The 20,762-nt window shown below is 37.3% G+C and overlaps 1 long non-coding RNA gene across 1 annotated transcript in view; it reads right to left on the bottom strand.

Annotated features, from left to right (window-relative positions):
• Window positions 1–20,762, bottom strand: part of LOC122234997 — a 156,858-nt gene that overhangs the window by 37,341 nt on the left and 98,755 nt on the right. Inside the window, exons 2-3 of the long non-coding RNA XR_006213034.1 lie at window positions 8,773–8,900; window positions 6,859–6,921 (exon numbers count right to left, since the gene is read on the bottom strand). This is a non-coding gene — a long non-coding RNA (uncharacterized LOC122234997). The remainder of the gene's footprint in view (window positions 1–6,858; window positions 6,922–8,772; window positions 8,901–20,762) is intronic.

Genomic DNA, 20,762 nt, shown 5'->3' on the forward strand with positions numbered 1-20,762 from the left:
GAAACTATTAAGTGCTTTGAAACCAAGCCAGAAAGCAGACAGACTGGAAAAAAAAAAAAAAAAAAAAGAGCTAGGCTACACCTCTCTTTATATACATCCTTCTTCTGATCTAGAGTTACAGCAAAATATCTTCAGCTACTCTTACCATTGCCACATTATCATCTTAACATGTAAACCCTAAGCAAAAATAAATATTAAATTTGATAACCTCTGCTTCAAAGGGAAAGTGTGATATTAATGTAGAAGAAACAAACTATTAACACAAGTGAAACTAAATCTGTCCAGAAACCTTTATTTTAGAAAGGTTGGTATTCAAATTTTGATTCCTCATGTTGAAACAGATGGGCATAGCAGGAATAATTCTTACTGTATATCACTTAAAAATACACCATTTATATGAAGGATGTATGTTTTTAAAGTCCCAGTAAAATGCCTTTACTCTTCTTTTCCCACATGTCTGTGAACATTTCAACCACTTCTGTGGTCTCAACTATCACCCCAAGGTGAATTACTTCTATATCCACATTTCCTCTTCCTCTTGCTTTAGTTTAACAAGGTTTCTGCCTCCTGGTTCTGCCAGCTGTGTCTCTCACATTAACCGCAAGCTCAAGCCGGTTGAAATGATTCATCCCCTTATCCAATAATGCAGCAAAACTTCTGGGCTTCTAATTGCTCTGGTTGAAATCTCCATGTCTGTTGTCACAGAGACTCAAAATTGCAAAGTCTCCTTTTTTCCTTCTTTTCCCGTTTTCTACAGCAGGGTCTCTTTGACCTCTGCACTACTGACACTTTGAGCTTGAAAATTCATTGTTGCGGGAGAGCGAGGCTAGAACCGTTCTGTGCATTGTACAATTTTTGGCAGTATCCCCAGCCTCTCTCCACTAGTTGCCAGTAACAGTGCCCACTCCCCAAGCTGTAACAACCAAAAATGTCTCCAGACTGTGAAATATCCCCTGGGAGAAGGGGAACAAAATCACTCCCCCTCCACCAGCCAATTAGTTGCCCTGTAGCCAATTAGTTCTATTTGTTCTCTTATAGTTCCACATGTCACTCCTTTCTGTCTCATCCCTGTGCCAAGCCCTCACATGGACAATCAGAGTGCGTGCTGTCTTTTTAGAGTAATTTTTTTGAAATTTACTTGACAGTGTAGCAAGCCTTGTCAAAGTCAACAACCAACAACCAATACAGGGGAAATGAAAATTTTATAAAAGAAATCTGAGAAATGTTTCTGGTCATTCCAAAAAGGTTGGGGTTTGAGGGGCTTCAATGTTTTGAAAGTCATGTATTAGAGTAGAAAGGACCAGATAAGAAGCTATCACTTAACTATTTAGACAATCTTAAATTGTAGTGTTCTGAACCAGAACATTGGGTTATAGCGAAGAATGTAAGTATGTACAACGAAAAGAAAATATGTTTTGGGTATTAGGTAGACTTGGTGTGAATCTTATCTTTGTTAATTTAATATTGGGACATAAGTATATCTAATTCTGCAGACTTGTTCTGGACTAGAATAATTAATTGTTATTGTTTCTATATTACACCTTTTACTGGAATAGAGTTGAGATCATTACAAATGTGAATACCTAGCACATAGCAGTTGCTCACTAAATGTAAGCTGATAGTAACATGAATACTTCATACTGACGCTGCTGTAATAGCTGTAAGATGAAATTATGGGTGATACTGTAAAGAATCCCATTAAAATAAAGATGATAGCCCTCATGAAGTATTTAGCACTTTCATGGGAAAAAGAGAGGCAAGAATAGATCTGGAGTCAAATGATAGATGATCCTAGGTGCTTATACCACTATAAAGTAATGGTAATAATACAGTGACTTTAAAATTGATGATCAAAAGTTTATTGGAATCCCATAGATTTTAACTGATATTATATTAGCTATTATAAAAATAAGATTAAAATATTTATATTAGATCAGTGAGAATCATCCTGAATTACCTTTCTACATGCAACAAAGACACAGCAGGAAGGACTTCTTGAGAGAAGCAGAAGTCACCAACTAGAGTGTGGTGTCACTGAAACCAAGGGAAGAAACACCTCTAATGGAGCAAATAGTCAATAGGATCAAGTGGTGCTGACTGATCAAATAAGCAAAGAATTAAAATTAAAATAAAAAAGTCAGATGGTGATGGTGGACACCAGAGTTCAGTGTGCTGAGGAGAGAATGGGAAGCAGTATAAAGATGACAGGTATAGATCAGACTCTAATGAGTTTGGTAGTGAAAGATACAGGGGAGTTGAAAGGTACCGTAGAATTGAGGAAGGTTTTCCTAAAAGGTAAGAAAGAAAGACTAGATCACATTTAAATACTAACGGGAGGAAGTTAGTTGAAGTTACCAGGAGAGGAGGCGTGCAATAGAATACAGTTCCTGAAGAGGTGAAAGGGTGTGTGACGAGGAAGGTAAAAGGGTTAGACTTAGATGGCAGAATGAAGGGGGTAGACTCATCTTCCATAGCAGCAGGTAGGAAGGAGGAAGAGTTGGTTCCCTGGGCACGGAGGCAGTCACAGGAAGTTGAAGATGCATTTCACTCATAAACAAGTTATTATTTCACCCATCCCTCTGACCCTCTTACAAATTAGATGGTATTTTTTTCTTTTACCTATTTTTCATTTGGAAGAAGAGAGGAACAAAAGTGACCAATGGTTAAATAACTTTGGTTCTTACACTTTGAGGTATTCTTTTGATAACCCATGGTTCTTTTTTAAACCCATGAACACACACACACACACGCACACAAACACAGACGAATATGTACGCAGAACAATGTCCAAGCTGTGCTCTGACTCATTAGTGCTGTCTTGAATTGGTTAAGATTTCTATGTAAGTTACAAATCAGTGTAGGATCCACTCAAATAACACACGATTGTAGAGTTGAAGTGTTGAGGTAAATAGCTCATGCAAAGATCTGGAACTTCATCACAATGCAGTGTATTGGAGAATCACTTGCTAAGAGCGTGGCCATCACTGTACAGTTTTCTGGGCAAAACAAAGGTACCTGATACTGTACCTTGGCAAAGCTGCCTTACCTGCCTTTGTCACTGCCCAGGTGTTTCCCATGCCTGTGGCAGACTCAGGAGGTGGAGGAGCCTGCCAGACCAGTTGCAAAGTGCAGAACATGCCTCAGGGCCTCCATTCACAATCCAATTTGCCTTCAGTGACTGTGCCCAGCCTTAGCACCGCAAGGCTGACCTTTCGACACAGGTAAGTTCAGCAACAATCACTTGGCTGCAGTCATCGATTCTGCCTAGTGCCAGAAATTCTGCAGTCTCTTGGGCGGCAGCCACTTGGCAGCAGTTTTCAGGAGATCTGCTCTGGCACAGAATGTGTGTGTGTGTGTGTGTGTGTGTGTGTGTGTGTGTGTGTGTGTGTGTGTTCTCCACAGTTCATGTGGGATGCTTGCTGAAAGAAAGAATGAGGAAAGATACAGAGAGTTTGAATAGAAACAGTGCCTCTCTTCTCTCTCTCTGCCATTGTCACAGCACCCTACCTATGCTCGACTTCAACAGCAGTTTGTAACCACAGGGAAACGGGAGGAGGGAGAAGAAAAGGCAGAAAGAAGGGACAATGCAAAAACACAGAGGCAAGGAAGGGCAGCAAATGAGAGGCTGAGTTAAAACATCCTCCCGGAATGTGCCTTTGGGTGAAATGCCATTTCACCTCTCCCGCCTCTACTGTTTTCCAATTCAAACCTTGGACTCACTGAGTTGGATACAAAGAGACCTCTATTATTTTTTTTGTTTTAATTTTCAAACCTTCCATATGTATGATATTTGCATTCCTATAATAAATTTCTCTGTATCGATGCAATAGCAAGCGCTCTTCGTGGCACTTTTTACTGAGATCTACACAACACAAAGATAATTCCTTGGTTACTATTACCAGGGGGACAGACAACTGGATATGAGGGCCAAAAATATTCCCTTGTCAGATGTCCACTTAACACTGAGCTGGGAAAGAAACAAAGAGGCAAATGCTACTAACACTCAAAGGCATCTCCTTTGTAAAGATGCTCCTTTCTCGTATAATTTCCAAATTGGTTTTATAGTAAAGAGAAAGTCTACTTAACTGATATGACTTTCTTTGTGAAAGCAAGCTCCTCTGTTCTTCTTCTTCTTCTTCTTCTTCTTATTATTATTATTATTATTATACTATACCTGGAAATGATTTCAAGGGAGAAGTGAATCAAGGTAACTATCCCAGCCCAACATCAGAGGACCCCTTACTCCAACCTGGACCGGAAAAGAATTCAAAGTAACATCTATTGATATTCTTAGTGCAATACCTGGTACAGAGTAAATGCTCACTAAATGTTAGCCATTTTTATCCAATTAGGAAAAAAGGCCAACTGGTATGAAACAAAGCCAAAGGTGTGTGCATATGGAAATATGCAGAGGGAAAAAGGAAAAGCCAATGGCTACTTGTAAGTAAGGAAAGATTTTAAAAAACACTAATGAAGTGATGAAAATGGAATCCAAATTCCAAGGAATTAAAGAGCAGTCAACAACAAATGTAAGGTGAGAAAATGGAGTCAAGTGTAGACTACTTTTGAGTATGCCAGTACAAAGACATTAACAGGTAGTATAATTTGATTACACACTCATATCATCAGGGCATAGAGTCTACAATATGACCAAACCATTACCCTTCAGAATACAACATTTATCCTCAAATCCACTAACCCTTTTACTTCCACAAACACTTCCCTCTATATGCATACATAAAAGTGTTTATTTATTAATGACATACAGACACATTTGGTAGATAAAGTTGGAAACTCCAGAACAAGTAACCATCATATGAAGTCTCAAAAAGCACATGCTTTTTGCAACCCCTTGTTTTGTTTACTGCCAACAATATCTCAAAGATGGCTTGCTATTTTTTGGAGACCACTCCTCTTTCAAAGTTATCATGGTGGAATATGAATGTTCCGTTCACAAGTGGCCACCACTTCAGCTCAATAGTTTACAACTTGTTTAAATAGCCTTCTATCTTCAATTCTTTGAATAGGCTCCTGCTTAGCCAAGTTCCTTTGGGATAACTTCTGGCTCTGACCCAAGTCTTTAGTGTTGATAACCTGCCTTGCTACTCAGCACTCAGCAAAATTCACAGATTAGGCTAGGAGAACTGTCCAAGAAGCTGGATGTGATTCAGGTCATGCATTGTCCCTCATCTCTCCATTTACCATGTGGCTGAATTTTAGTTGCTTTTTTTTTTTTTTTTACGATTTCCCTATGCAACTGATCTCCAAATTTCACTTGTGAACAGTGAATTTCAAGGCCGTCTAGGTATCTGTTCATATTTGCTTGACCTCCCACAGGAATGTTCCCCTTATGCTTACATATTTCTTTATCCACTACTTTGTTATTAACTTTCAACTTGACCTCCTTTTATTTTCTTCTTCTTCTAGTTCCATAATTTATCTAAATTTCTGTCTATGGGGTGGGGAGTGAAGTTTTGTATGCAGTAGGATTTACTTTTTAGTTATAATTTTTTATCATAAAAACAATTAAAACACATTACAAAAGAAAAATAGAACAATAACCACCAAATACATAATTACATATATTTCCTTCAGGCTTGTTTCCTTGTACATAATTTTTTTTACTTGGTTTCAAATCTTTTTTAAACAAACACACATATAATTAACATATATTTATAATAATAGTATGTACATAGTTTTCTATAAATTTTTCACTTAACATTAGGACATAAGCATTTTTCATGCTGTTAAATAGACCCCATAAGTATGAGTTTAATAGCCATGTAACATACTATAATATAAACTACCTTACTGTTGGACATTTAATTTATTTCCAATTACTTACTAGTATAAATAATGCTGCTATCCATATACTAGTGGACGGAGCTTTTCGTCCTGTATTTTTGACTATGTCCTTAAGATAATATTCCAGCAATAGAATTAGTTAGAAACACATATTTTCAAATTTCCTTTGAGAAGTTGTGTCATCTTGCTACCTTTATGTGAAGATAGCAGTTTTATTATATCCTCACAAGCACAGAATAAATTAGTTTCTTTTTTAATGAATTAATTTCTAATGCTAGTTTAATATATTAATATAGTACTTCATGGTTGTTTCAGATAAACTTATCAGTCTGATGCATTTCAAACTTCTTCCATGTTATTTCTTCACATTACAAACTATTTAGAATGTTTACCTTAATTGAGTAAAGTACTAATTAATGTCAAGGAAAAAAGATAAACCCAAATAAAGTTTTGCTACTTTATTAAAATTTTTTAAAATGTAAAGATACCGACTTGCTTATCATCTACCAATAGAACAGGGATCCTGTTATTCATATGTTCTCTTCCACCTGGCTATTATCAGGCATAAAACTCCATTAGGTCACCATTTCACATTTAAATAACCTGACTAATTAAAGCGTTATCAGTTAGAAATGATCGATGTGGTATGTTTAGTATAAAGACACTATAAAATCCAATACCTCTAAGTCTGCCATAATGTTTTATTATATGGAGCACCTCATGAGATGGACCGGATCTCTTAATTTTTCTTCAGGTATTTAAAGGTGATTAAATCACATAAATGTGATCTTTAAAATTGTGGCTATTCATTAACCCTTCCAATGGTTGCTCACATGCTAAGCAAAATGGCCTCAATAGCCTTCATGCTGTATTTGTAACCTCACAACAGTAACTGAATCAATATACGAAACTCATTTCCTGGGTCTTCCTGTATATCTGACCCCTCTTGGAAAGATGGGCTTAGTGGCTTATTGACCTAATAGAAGAATGTTGGGGAGGTTTCCGTAAAAGTATCAAAGATGCTATGCAAACTTATCAGGTATACGAACTAACCTGTTGAATTTCCTTAAATTGTGTCACAGATGTTTCAGGAGAGAAGTCGAAGTTCTATTTTGCCTGTAACATTGACAAATTTATAAGAATGTGTTGGTGATGCTTATTGGTTCATTTCAAACTTCTTCCATGTTATTTTTTCGCATTACAAACATATTTGGAATGTTTACCTTAATTGAGTAAAGTACTAGTTAATGTCAAAGAAAAAAGATAAACCCAAATAAAGTTTTGCTGAATTATGAAAGGTACAAATAATTAACAAAGCTATGACTATAGGTCAAAGGTTGTTTCAGCATGAGATAAAGAGGGTCCAAAAAATGTACACCCCATGTTTTGTTCAAGAGAGACTACAAAATCATTTCTTTTCAGTTTTTCATAGATATTTTTCTTTTTGTAGCTAACATTATACTTCTTACTGCTACTCCATGACCAGCAAATTCAGTCAAACTGTTTTTTTACTGATTGGTCTTTTGTGACAAGATTTTGAACTTTGGCAAAATAATAAATCTATAAATCGTAAACAAAGATAGACTTCTAAGTAATAATTAGCTCCAGAACAGCTATGAAATCTTATCCTTAAATAAATGCACCTGGATCTTATGAGTGCTTTACCCACAAGGTATAACCAGGGGTTCAGCTATGCTTTTTGTGTGGCAATTTCTCCAGAGGACATTTTCATCTTTGTCTATTTTCTGGTCAAATTCCTAAGTACAGTAATAGAGATTCTCTGAAGATGTGTAGAGACAAAGAAAAGACTATCACAAGACTAAAGTGTTTTGTATCTACTCACTATCTGTGGTGTTTCACAGAAATATAAAGGCCCTAGGAAGCTAAAAAACAAAACAAAACAAAACAAAACAAACTATTAATTCCCTTGCATCTAGACATGATCCTACTTAAATTGTTCCAGAAAGATTTATCCTATTCTCCAGGGGAGTGAATTTCACACTGTATTTTCACAGGACCCTCACATAAGTAACAAGATGGATTTACAAAGACTGCTTGGTGGTTATGAAACCTCTCACATTTCTTAAAGTTGACTCATTCTAGGAAAACAATTTGAATGAACTCATTGACATCACCACTTTGAAGCACCTACACAATTTGAATGACAACTACAGTTTAAAATACAGTTTTTTGAACTCATTCAACCTGATTTGTTTATACATATGTGAGTCCCCAGTTCAGCAAGTACACTGTTCGCAGTCCCAGTTAAGCATGCTCCGCTTCTCATGAAAGCCTGACGCCATTTTCTTTTTACTCCTTGGGGAGGACAAGATTTCTTGACAACACATACACTTATCAAATGGTTCTCTTGACCACCTGGTCTGATACCAGACACTCTTCCAGACCCTCTCCTCTTTTGCTGGTCGGTGTTAAATAAAGAATGTATACCTCCTTCCTGGTGTTTCGTTCTCTAGAAAAAAGATTTGCTACAGCAATGCATAGATAAACAGAATTCTTATTCTCAATGTAGCTGAAATGAGCATTCTGGCCTTGTCATTATCTCTGCCATATTTATTAGTAGTGTGTTTTGTTCTCCAGGAAGTCATTGGTTTTAGACAAGGAATAGGAATAGAAGAGCAAATGCAGGAAACATTGTCATAGGCTTTTATTGGCCAGTTTACTTCTACAGCAAAGCTGTCATCCAATATTTTAAAGTACTCAACACATTTTCACAAATGGACTAGTGCATGAAATGAGAAGAGGTGAAATCACTAACTTTGTGAAGAGTGCCAGGTCAGTTGATAACATTCTTTGGTGGTCAGGAAAGGGAATTCTCTAAAAGAGTTCCTTTTTTTGGTAAAAAGATTTAGTTATTATATGCATATTCATTATATTCTCAAATCTTAGTAACAGAGCCAAGGATATCCCCATTTAACAGCTATAAACTGAAACACAAAAAGATAGTACCTCATATCCCAAAGAAAACCATCAGAAGGAACACATGGACCATGATTTCTTATTTTGCAACTCACTAGATTATTTTCCTTCCCATATGGCTGGCTTGGTTGCTATCCAAATGATGCAGGATCTTTTACCTAAAAAACAGCATTTTCCAATTAACCAAATACATAATAGAGAGAAGAGATTCTTTTGAGGAGTCAAGGACTGATCTCTCCTGGAGGCAAGCTACTGGATTTGATGGACCAGAGGCCAAATGGGTAATGACAAATTCCAGGTTTTCATGTTTTGGTTCCTTGAGTGCCTGAAAGCATATGGAATGAGATTCTTTTCTGAGACACTGCAGTGATGACAGAGAACAGAAGTGTTCAAACTCACAGGATTTAAGGAATTAAATGTATAGGGAGCTTTGGGGAAGACAATGGTAGAAAAAAAGAAAGAAATGTAAAATCTGTCAGAAAATATTCTCAACTTCTACTATACAATTTTCTCTATAAGAAAAACAGTCTTCACTCAAAAAAGCTGATTTCATGGAAAAGGGTAACTGGCATGTAGCACCAATAAAGGAAAATTTATAAACAAAGTAAAGAAAAATGGAGGAGTAAATTAAGAGAAATACAAAAACAAGGTGTTCAAAGAAGTTTATGGGTTTCTAAGTAGACAGATATGAGTGTACACCACCTCTTGGTTTTCTGTGTATAAATTTTGGACAAATAAATTAATTTTCATTAGTCTCCTTCTGCCCAATGTGAAAATTAGGTATTTGAGGAGACAATGTGAGGTAAGTTTTGACGATCACTTAGCACAGTGCTTACCATATAGTGCCCAACAAATATTAACTTTTTTAGGATGTGAGTCTAATCTACAAGCTCATTTAATGGAACATAGCTTATATTCTTATTTAATGAAACATAATTTATATAGCTGAAATATAAAATACACCAAGAAAGATAAGACAAGTAAGTATAATAAGTTGATGCCAGGTTCTAGTTCTTGCACTATAAGCCTTAAAACATAGGCAACATATTTATTTTAAGTAAGAACACATCTTTGGATATAATTCAGGACATCTCACAGGATATTCTTCACTTATATTACTGTAGCTATAGGAATGTACTTCCCTCAAAGATATTCTGTGAAAAGTATTCAGACTAATTCATTCATTTAAAAACTGAGAGATAACATAAATAAGAGTAGTTAGAATTAGTCAGTTCTCAGTTCAGAACTACACTGCCCAACAGAGTGTGGGTCAACCATCTCTAGATTACGCAATATTTTTTTTCAGGATAAGACAAAAAACCCTTTTTATTACCTAAAATCTATTGAGTTGAGGGTTTTCTTAAAAATGTTTAACATTCCATGCTACGAAATACCCATATCAGTGCACTGAATGCAGTTGATGGGTCACTGCTTTGCAACCTAGGGTATGACATTATTTGAGGAAGGATGAGTTATCTGGTGTTACAGTAAAAATCTAAGCAGCAGCCCTTAATGTGAAAGGTCAACACCACAAATTGTTTGGTTACTCTTGAAAGGAAATCTCAGCAATTCAGTTTGCTTAGTAAATCAGTGTTAGTTGATTATGTGAACCCTCTTGTTCCCATGGACCCATCTAAGAACCTATAGTTGGTCTTAATTAGTTACTCTTAAAATTGTCAAACTAATAAACTATAGTTATTCCTCACAAAGAGATACCTGGTGTGTTAATAGGAATCATTTATACATATCAGATATTTAAAAAGTATTTTATAATAGGAAATTGATATGAAAAATAGTTAAGTATTCTTACTGCTCTTTCAGCTTCCTATGACTGCTCGAAAAGAATTGCCCAAAGGATATCAGAGCACAGCTCCATTGTGAAGACAAATCCTTCCACCTAGTTTTCCCTAGTAGTTGTTTTTATCCATTGATATATTAGTTCTAGGGTAACTTACCAAACATTAACTGGCCAGAAGCCTATTCACCTAAAATCATTGGGTTGAATAAAAAATTTGCTAACTTTTCTGTATCTTTATAATAATTGTTAATCTCTGATAGAGAAAATTTGCTTCTAAAAAGATAAAGTGGGTAAATTTTTTTTTCTAATCTTTCCATTAATGCAAATAACAATCATAGAACATTATATACGAAAATAATACAAGAAAACAGTGAAAGAAAAAAGAAAGCAGACTGGCTAGGGACTTTCAAATTACAGCTCCCTGAACTTTTTTTTTTTTTTGCTTCATATATTCCAGATTTGGAACTTAAGACAGTGACAATCTAGAAACACCAACAATTTCAGATGGAAGGGAAGAGAAGAAGAGTCCCAACAAAGCCTGTTATATCCGGCCAAAGGACCAGGAAGGGGCAGCCTAGAAAATAACAAAACTTTTAGACTATAATCATTTTACTTTTGCCAAACACCATAGGGAAAAAAAAAAAAACTATGGCCACAACCCCAACCCAAGCCAGCAAAGCCCTCGCAGAGATTTAGACTTCCATTCCAACTTGAGAGTAAGAAGGCACCCCACCTCTTTTCCACTGGAATGGTGCCAGAGAAGGAGTAAGCAGAATCAGAACTTTCACTACCACCCAGTGGTAATGAGGCCACTGGCACCCCCAGATGTATCAGTGGAAACCATGCAGCAAGCAACAACAAATCACTCTTACCCCTGCCAGACAAGGAGTTAATGGAGGTCTAGCATAGAGCTGGAACTTTCAATTCCTTTTAGTATTATCTAGAAGACTCTCCCTCCCTTCTCAAGTGTTAATGAATGTCAGCGGGGAACCTGATCTCTACCCTTGCATATCATGAAAGAGGTGGCATCTCCTCTCCCTTCCCCTGCTGGAGGGGTGTGTCAGAATGAGCCAGTTAATATCGAAGGTTTAAATAAGATTCAGTCTCACATAACACAGTATCTGAAACTTGGGTTTCAGCCTAAGATTACAAATCAACAATCAGGAGTGTATCAACTGGAATTTAAAAAAATAATAAAAAAAAATAAAAAAGACAATAAATAGATGCCAACACTAAGATGACAGGGATGTTAGAATTATCTGAAAAAGTTTTGTAAAGCATCCATCATAAAAATGCTTCAATGCACAAGTATGAATATACACTTGAAACCAATAAAAAACAGAAAGTCTCAGTAAAGACGTAGCTGATTTAAAAGGAACCAAATAGAAGTTTAAGAATTGAAAAATACAAGAACCAAAATTAAAAAACTGAATAGATAAACTCAAGGGGAGGATGGAAGAGACAAAGGAAATAATCATTGAATTGGAACACAGAACAACAGAAATTACCCAATCCGAAAAAAAAAAAAAAAAGAGAGAGAGAAAATAGAATGAAAAAAATTAACAGAGTCTCAAGGAACTGCTTTAACATTCACATCCTCAGAGTCCCAGAAAAAAAGGAGAAGGAGGGTGTGGGGCTAAAAAAAGTACTCAAAGAAATAATGACTAAAACTTCCCCAAATTTGGCAAAAGACATAAATCTACAGATTCAAGAAATTAGTAAATATTAACAGGATAAATCCCAACAAATTCACATCAAGGCACATCATAGTCAAATTTATGAAAACTAAAAAAGAATAAATCTTAAATGTGTTGAGAGAGAAATACCTTACTAATAATGGGGGGGATGCTAACAATAATATATTTCTCCTCAGAAACCATGGAAATGAAAAGGAAATCACCAAAATTATTTTCAACTGCTGAATTAAAAGAACTGTCATCCAAGAATCCTATATATAGTGAAATATCTACTATAGAAGATACTTTCTTTAAAAAACAAAAACAAAAACCTGTAACTATAATATGACCCAGCAACTATACTCCTTAGCATTTATCCCAGAGAAATGAAACTTACGTCCACATAAAAACCTGTACACAAATTTCATAGCAGCCTTATTTGTAATAGCCAAAAATTAGAAACAACCCAGATATTCTTCAATGGGTGAATAGTTAAACTGTAGTAGGTCTGTATCATGGAATACTACACAGCAATAAAAAAGGAATAAAGTATTTATACACACAACAACCTCTATGTATCTCCTGAGAAGTGTACTGAGTGAAACAGGCCAATCTCACAAGGTTACAGACTATATACAATTTATAATTTGAAAACATATATATACAAACAGACAACAGATTAATGGTTGCCAGGAGTTCAGGAGAGGGTGGGAGTTGGTGGGTAGAGGTGAGTGGATGTGGCTATAAAAGAGCAACATGACAGACCTTTGTGGGGATAAAAATGTTCTTTACCTTGACTGTATCAATATAAATATCAATATCTTGGTTGTGATAATGTACTATAGTTTTGCAAGAAGTTACCATTGAGAGAAACTAGATAAGGTTACATGAGAACTCACTGAATTATTTCTTTTAAATACATATGGATCATCTAAAAATAGCTTAATATTTAAAAATAAATCTGATTGGACAAGACTCATTTTTCTTCAAGTGACTTTTCTTGACCTTTCCTTATACATTTTACAGTAGCAATTCCATGACATTTCATGCAAGGGCTTGGAAGACAGAAGTTGTGGATAAATACTAGTCAGAATGGGGGCGGGGGGGGGAGGAGCCAAGTGATAACTACAGTTGACTGGTTTTCTGGTTTTCTGGGGATATATGGGCCAATTCTTTGGGGACTCCCCTAAATAACTGAGAAATGCTCTGATTATGGACTCTCTGGACTAGTAAGGGCTCCTTTGATCATTAAAAGTAAGTATTTTTTTAATGTTTATTTATTTGAGAGAGAGAGAGAGAGAGAGAGAGAGAGAGAGCCCAGGGGAGGGGCAGGGGGAGAATGAGAGAATCCCAAGCAGGCTCCATGCTCGGCACAAAGCCCAACAAAGGGCTTGATCCCAATGACTATGAGATCATGACCTGAGCTGAAATCAAGAGTTGGCCATTTAACCAATGGAGCCACCCAGGAGCCCCAGTGTGACTGTATTTTAAAACCACAGGCTAGTAAAAATTAAAACATCCATGTTTTAACTATTCTCCAAGACTCTGACCAGCAGATTCATCTACCTAGCTAAACAAATGAAATTCTTCAAGGAGCATATTTTTCCCAGGAAAGGATAATATAAATTCTCCATGGTGCAGATTAACAATTTCATTATTATCCCCGCAAGCATTCACCAGTTCTTCTCTGTGTGTGGTATAAAACCAGGTACTGTACAAAAGAAGTAAAGAAAAGGAGTTGCTGCCTTTGAGAATTTACATGGAAAACCAGAAAATATGCACATGAAGAGATACAGGAAATAAATAATCAGGCCAAAACACTGAACTGCGTTCTCACATGCACAAAGCACTACCAAAGCCATCAATGGCCCATGAAACTATACTCCCTGCCTCTCCATGTTCAACTTGGTCTTAGTTCCTTCCTTTCCTATATGAGCCAGCCAAGCCTCACACCCATTTCCATGGCATATCTGTAGTGGTAAGGAGTAGTCATTGGTCCACATGACAATGGTTTACTAAGAGCTTACTGTGCATCACAGTCCATGGTAATATTAGGTTCGTAAAGAATAAAACATGGCCGTAGCTCTCAAGCCTCAGTGTGGAGCAGTCATGTCAAAAAATAATGCAAGTCAGAGTAATTGGTGCAACAGTACACATCTGGACAGGGTTTAGTAGAGGCATAAAAAGGAGAAAGCACAATTCTGCCACATAAGAAGCGACCAATTTACGGGCACTATCATCTGTACTTATGTCAGCCTCTTCCCTTGAAGTAGTAAAGCAAAATGTCATCATTGGTTTGACACCAGAATATCTGCCTATCTGCCAGGGAGATTATGAAGTCCTAATGTGTAAGCTACAAGGGGGCTAAGATATGCAAATTGCCATATATTTATCTGTAATGTTATGAAAGCCCCATGGCTTTTTTGCCCCTCATTTCCTTCATATGTAAAACAAGAGAATGTACTGGGCTCTAAAACAAAAAACATCCAACCTGGAATTCTTTGCTTAATCACCATCTAGTATTTGTAAAAGGCAATCAAACCAATCCCAACTTCTCCACTTTTTAGCTATGTGAACTTGGGCAAGTCACTATTTCTCTATGTCTCAGTTTCCTCATCTGTAAAGTGGCCATTATCATAAGACATCTCATAGGATTGTCAAGAAGGTACAATGAGTTCATATATATAAAGTGCTTAGAAGAGAGCCTAGCACATACTGCTGTATGAATATTACCTATTACTATTATTATTGTTTTTAAATTATTTTAGATTTCCAATGATACTTAAGTATTTCATCTACATGATTGAGATACTTGATTGTAAATATACAACTATTTGCATATTCTATCCAAAAGTCACCCTTAGGAATTCATAAATTAATAAATTAATTAGTCAGATTCTGCCAAAAGCATACTTCTAAAAAATAAAGCATGTTCTGGGGCACCTGGGTGGTTCAGTTAGTAAGCATGTGACTCTTGGTATCTGCTCAGGTCATAATCTCACTGCTCATGGGATGGAGCCCTGTGTAGGGCTCCACGCTGATGGCACGAGCCTGCTTGGGATTCTCTCTCCCTCTCTCCCTCTCTCCCTGCCTCCACCCCACTTGTGCATGCCTGCACATGTGCTTGCTCTCTCGCTCTCTCTCAAAATAAATAAACATTAAAAAAATTAAAAAAGGTTCTTTGGACTTTTTTAACATTTTTATTTATTTTCGAGAGACAGAGAGAGACAGAGCATGAGCGGGGTAGGGTCAAAGAAAGAGGGAGACATAGAATCCAAAGCAGGCTCCATGCTCTGAGCTGTCAGCACAGAGCCCAATGCTAGGCTTGAACCCGTGAACCACGAAATCAAGACCTGAGCCAGTTGGACACTTAACCGACTGTGTCCCCCAGATGCCCCTAAAGCAGGTTCTTTGGGAAACCACATAACTTATAGGATGTTACTACATTATTCAATCATATATAAAATAATTCCCTCCTGATGACAAAAAAAAAAGACATGCATACTTCCAAAGCTCTGTAAACTTCAAAATGACCTGAACACCTAACTTAGAATCTACCAGGTCCTTACTATTCAAGTATCACTGGCAGACCAGAAGCACCGGCACTTGATCCAGTAAGTCTTATTTGGAGCCCAAGATTCCACATTTGTGCAAGTTTCAAATGCTGCCAATCTGGTCCACAAACAATACTTTGAACAGCAAGACACTAAGCTATGGCAATCAGAAACAGACTTCAAAATAACTGAAATGATTGAATTAGTTGTGCCAAAGTCCCTGTAATTGATCAAATCTGGAAAATGTCTTAATCAACACATCATACAATCACAATTACGTCTATAAAGTATTTCAGAACTTCTGTGGGACTCTTACATGAGTACATGTATAAACACAAGAGGTTCCAATATTGGCAGACATGTTGCCTCTAATTTAATTATAAAATAAAATTTTCACAGTTACAGAGATGAGTTGACATAGACTTCGTAAGTGAGCACACATGACAAGAGAAATATCCCCTGATTTTCATTTGTACAACTCTGGGAAGGTCTTTATTTAAAGACATACTACAATCATTCTGAAAATGGGATTTGAATCAAAGTATAATATTAAGTGTGACTGTGGTATAGCTTCTGCTTTTTACAATCCTAGTTGAGTTTGTGTTTCCCTAAGAATGGTGTGGATCCAACCCTCATCTCTGTACCTGTGAGAAGAGCGTTAGTTGTACAGTGTCTAAAGATTTACGTTTAAATTATATGTATCTGGTCAAAAAGATTTAGGATCAAAATTATATGTATCTGGTCAAAACAGTGGCCTAATTCCCAGCAGCTTCATCAACATAGTGCTAAGGGGCCCTACTCTTTGGGAGGACTTGAATTAGAATTCAGACCTTTTCTTAAAACAAATGGAAATAGAATTTTGTTGAAGTGAAGACACAATGTAATGTGTAAAAGGAGGGTTGAGGAAGATGCGGAAAGCAAGCTATTTGATGGCTGCAGCTCTTAACCAGCTTGAGAAGAAAACCGAAGAGTTAGCTGCTTGCTACAAAAGATGCAGCAAAGTCCCTGCCCCCCACGCTGCTGAGCATAGGCGATGCTTGAATAAACCCCCCTCTTAACCTTGGAAGATGTATGACTTTGGGATTTCAGAGGTTTCCAAAAATACACGAAATGCAGAAAACACTTCCCTCCTTTGCCAAAACACGTCGGCCCTTTGTTTACACTACATTTTCCCCTTCTATATGTTGGAAATAATAAGACCCCTCATAGCATAGATAAGACTGAACATAGGGTAAGGCAAGTGGGAGGCAGCTCAGTCCATTCTGTCTTGAAATCTTCTTTCACACCTCTCTCCGAAATGTAAATATGGCCTCGGTCCAGCTTTCCCAGTCCGAATGACTTTGGCTGAGGGCGGTTGGTATGGAAGTCATTTCCCTTCTAGGTGCAGTAGCTGCTTTCCACAGACTCAACAAAGACACGAAATATCATTAACATCTGATTCTGAAAAGGTTGACAACCACTTCTTTGTTTTACCCAGCAGTCTGGGGAAAGCTGCTGCACATTACTCTATCATGAGCAAAATTATACCTATTAGGCTCTGATATGAGTATTGGAATATTTCTCTCATTTGTGCACAGCACTGAAGCTTGAATATGCCTATTGTTTTCACAGTATCCATTACATATTTTAAATGGCATGGAATGATCATATATGTAAACATTACTTCAGCTGAGGCTGAGTGATGCTTGGCAAGGCAAGAGAGGCTGTCTGATCTCCTTGGGCCTTGGCTTCAAGGCAAAGGGTGCCAAGGGACTCTGGGGGGAGGGCTGATGGTTATGGAAAGGAGTGAGATGGATTGACCAATGGGTGCTGTTACATTAAAGAGGTCTGGATCCCTTCCTTTGACACACACAAAAAGCTTCAGGCCTCCAACTAGCTCCTCTATTTTGTGGCATACAGGAGGAGGATGAAAAGCTTGCCTGAGGGTCTGAAATAGCAAGAAGGAAGAGTAGAAGAAAGGGGAGATGGCTTACTGGTTGCAGCTTCAGGATTCATGAATAAGGAGGGGGAAAATGCCTCCAAATTTAAAAGCACTTCTAAAATAGCCATTAATAATCACATTCTTCAAGATAAAAGCAAGAATCCTAAACTGCTTTTTTAAGCACTGATGTTTTTCTTTCAGTCTTCAGAATAGGAAATGGAATTAGCCTGAAAACATGAAATCAACTGATTAAGAATTCCTGAAACTTCCCAGGGTCATGAGAGGCACTGGATGGCACTTTCCACACTGTAGTAAACCTTGTGAGCAGAAACATTTCTGCACGCAGGATGTTGATGCTTGTAGCAACCTGTAATCTTAATCATTTACAGAGCTGAGTATGAGACTTCACCCCCAGATCTAAGCCTTGCAATCCTGGACTCAAGTTGGAATGTTTACTGATATTTTTCTAAGAAACACTCTCAAAATCATCCTGGCATTTTACTCACCATTAGTCTACATTTAGAGTACATTTACCCCCCTTTTTAGATTAGACTTGGATTTCCCTGATAACCAGGAACATAAACACAAAGAATAAGGAATATGTCCTTATTTTAAGAATTTGGGCCATATAGAGAGACAAAAATTTCCTCTAGGCCAAATGTACACCAAAATGTTTATTGTGCTAAATAATTCTATTTCCTTGATAGATGGCTCACACTCACTTTTAGTCTGAAAACCTGGCCTTAGGCAACCTTACAATAACAAAATAATGGCTGTTTACTGCTTCAGAAAAGAGTAAAATTGCTTCTTACTCTACTGAAGTTACTCTAGAGTAAATCAAGTCAACAGATACATTTTTTAGCGCCCACCCTATGTTTGGCCATGCAACACTAAGAAAAAACAAGACACATAAGAGAATGGTCTTACCTCCAACTAATCTTGAGTTTCTAACCAGCAAAGTCAAACTGAAGCAAAAGGTTTAAATGATGAGCAAAAGTCAGATCGAAACAAGACGAGATTCACTGGCAAATGAGTGATACAGACAATAGATGCCACTGGACAGCAGAGGCAAAAGAGATCCCATCATGGAGTCATGGGAGGCTTTATCAAGGAAATGAGACTTGCCCACCAACGTAATCGTTGGCTACTTATCAGAATTAAAAGATTAGCCAAAGGTAGTAATGTTTTCCAAAACAATACTTTAAATAGTTTTCTTTCAGTCTGTCTGGCTCCTTTCCCTGTTAAGATTTTTTTAAATGCCCATTCTGCTTGTCAGTAAGCTGTCTCTTTTTAAAAACATGAGACATCTTAATGATCGATCAATCCAGTGACATTGAAAAAGATAGGCTATAGCACTAGCCATTTGGGGAAACTCAGCTGTGCTGTCTCCTGCCTAGTATGTTGAAATGAGGAGACAAGCTGTCCTCACTACAACCAAACACACTACCCCATGCACATCGGCACCACCACCCTTCCAGGTTCCAGGCCCTCCAGGCTTTGTTTATCTTGACAGAACTACATGCCTACTCACCCCTATCCACAAACACACACACACACACACACACACACACACACACTGCATAATCTTGCTCAGGAAATATTCTAGCTAGTGCCCTTAAGTATAAATAGATATGTTTTCTTCTATTAGCAGAAGAGGGGTTCTAGTTCTCTTCTTTTTTTAATGCAGACATTACTGAGCGTATACAAGAGTCCAATGGGTAAGCACCATACTTTCCAATGAGGTTATGGTTTTATTAGTCCCAAATAAAGGGCTATTGCACAGTAATGCTACAATTAGCTCACATCACCCAAAGGACAATGGTGGCAGTGTTTCCCAAGAACTGATGAGGATTCCAGGTGTTCTGAACTGGGGTGATTATTCTCCCAACTCTAGCGACTAGTCAAGTTGTTGTTTTAAGTCCCAAGTGCAAAGAATTTGTTGGTAATGTCCAAGGCAGGGCAACATCTAAATTATTTGGAAAATGTTTTGCAAAGAAAAGAACTGCAATTTATTAGCTCTTAACAGGTGTGAAACAAAACCGTTCAAAATAACCGATTTGTTGTTCAACCCAATGTGCCTTAAACTGGAAGGACTATATAAAAATCTACTGCAATTCAGAGGAAATAACCCAAGGAGTTTGTAAATCTTCGCGAGCTCTTAAGCAATCTAGTCACATTTAGTAGCTCATAACACTGACTGATCTCTTTTCCATGAAATGAAATCTGAGCTAAATTCCATTAACACCTCTCCCCTAAGTCGACATTTCTCCTGCCCCTTGGCTCTTCTCTTTTCGGACCTCTTTCTCAAACTTCAGGTAGGAGAAGCACGACCTGAGGAGCAGGGATGGTTCAAGATTCAACTTGGAACAGGATTCTTGCCCAACTTTGTCCCAATAAACAAACTGCTTTCACAAGTCCAGTTAATTCACTTCTTTGTCCCTCTGGATTAAAGGGTCACTTAGATCCCTTGTAACGCTAATATTATGTGTCTCCATACTTCTCTGAAAAGTAATCTTTCTCCTCTCCTCAACCTTTCCCTCACTCTTCTTGGACTCGCCAGACATCAGAATGGAGCAATCTTACATCTCGTTTCTTGTACCTGGGAAGCCAAACTGGACTCTCTTCAGTGTCCCACCTTAATTAGGTGCTTAAGCCTGAAATAAAATGCATGGATTCAGAAGGCCAAGCAGTACCAAAATTCTAAACTCACCCAGCTTGGCCTACGCAATTAGTATATAAAAGAGCAATAATTAAAGATAAAGTGTAGCTTGTAATGTTTTAAACTGACTAAAGAGGAAAAGCATGTGAACTTTTGAAGACAAGTTGCAACAAGGGTTTCATATATTACATTAGAATCAAGTAGAGTCTCGTGTATTCAGCAGCCAGTAGTTATACACCAGAAAAGAAGTTAGAACCCAAGCCCTGAAATGCAGAACATGCGTACATGCTTAGTTTATTTTCTCAGATTAAATGTCCAGCCCTAAAGTGATGCAATCATAATTGACATTTTCATAACAATCCAGACACAGTACCTTCTGCACGTTGGATAATATACAGTTATTTGATACCAT

This window comes from Panthera tigris, chromosome F2, assembly GCF_018350195.1.
Source record: "Panthera tigris isolate Pti1 chromosome F2, P.tigris_Pti1_mat1.1, whole genome shotgun sequence".
In the NCBI taxonomy this organism is placed as follows: domain Eukaryota; kingdom Metazoa; phylum Chordata; class Mammalia; order Carnivora; family Felidae; genus Panthera; species Panthera tigris.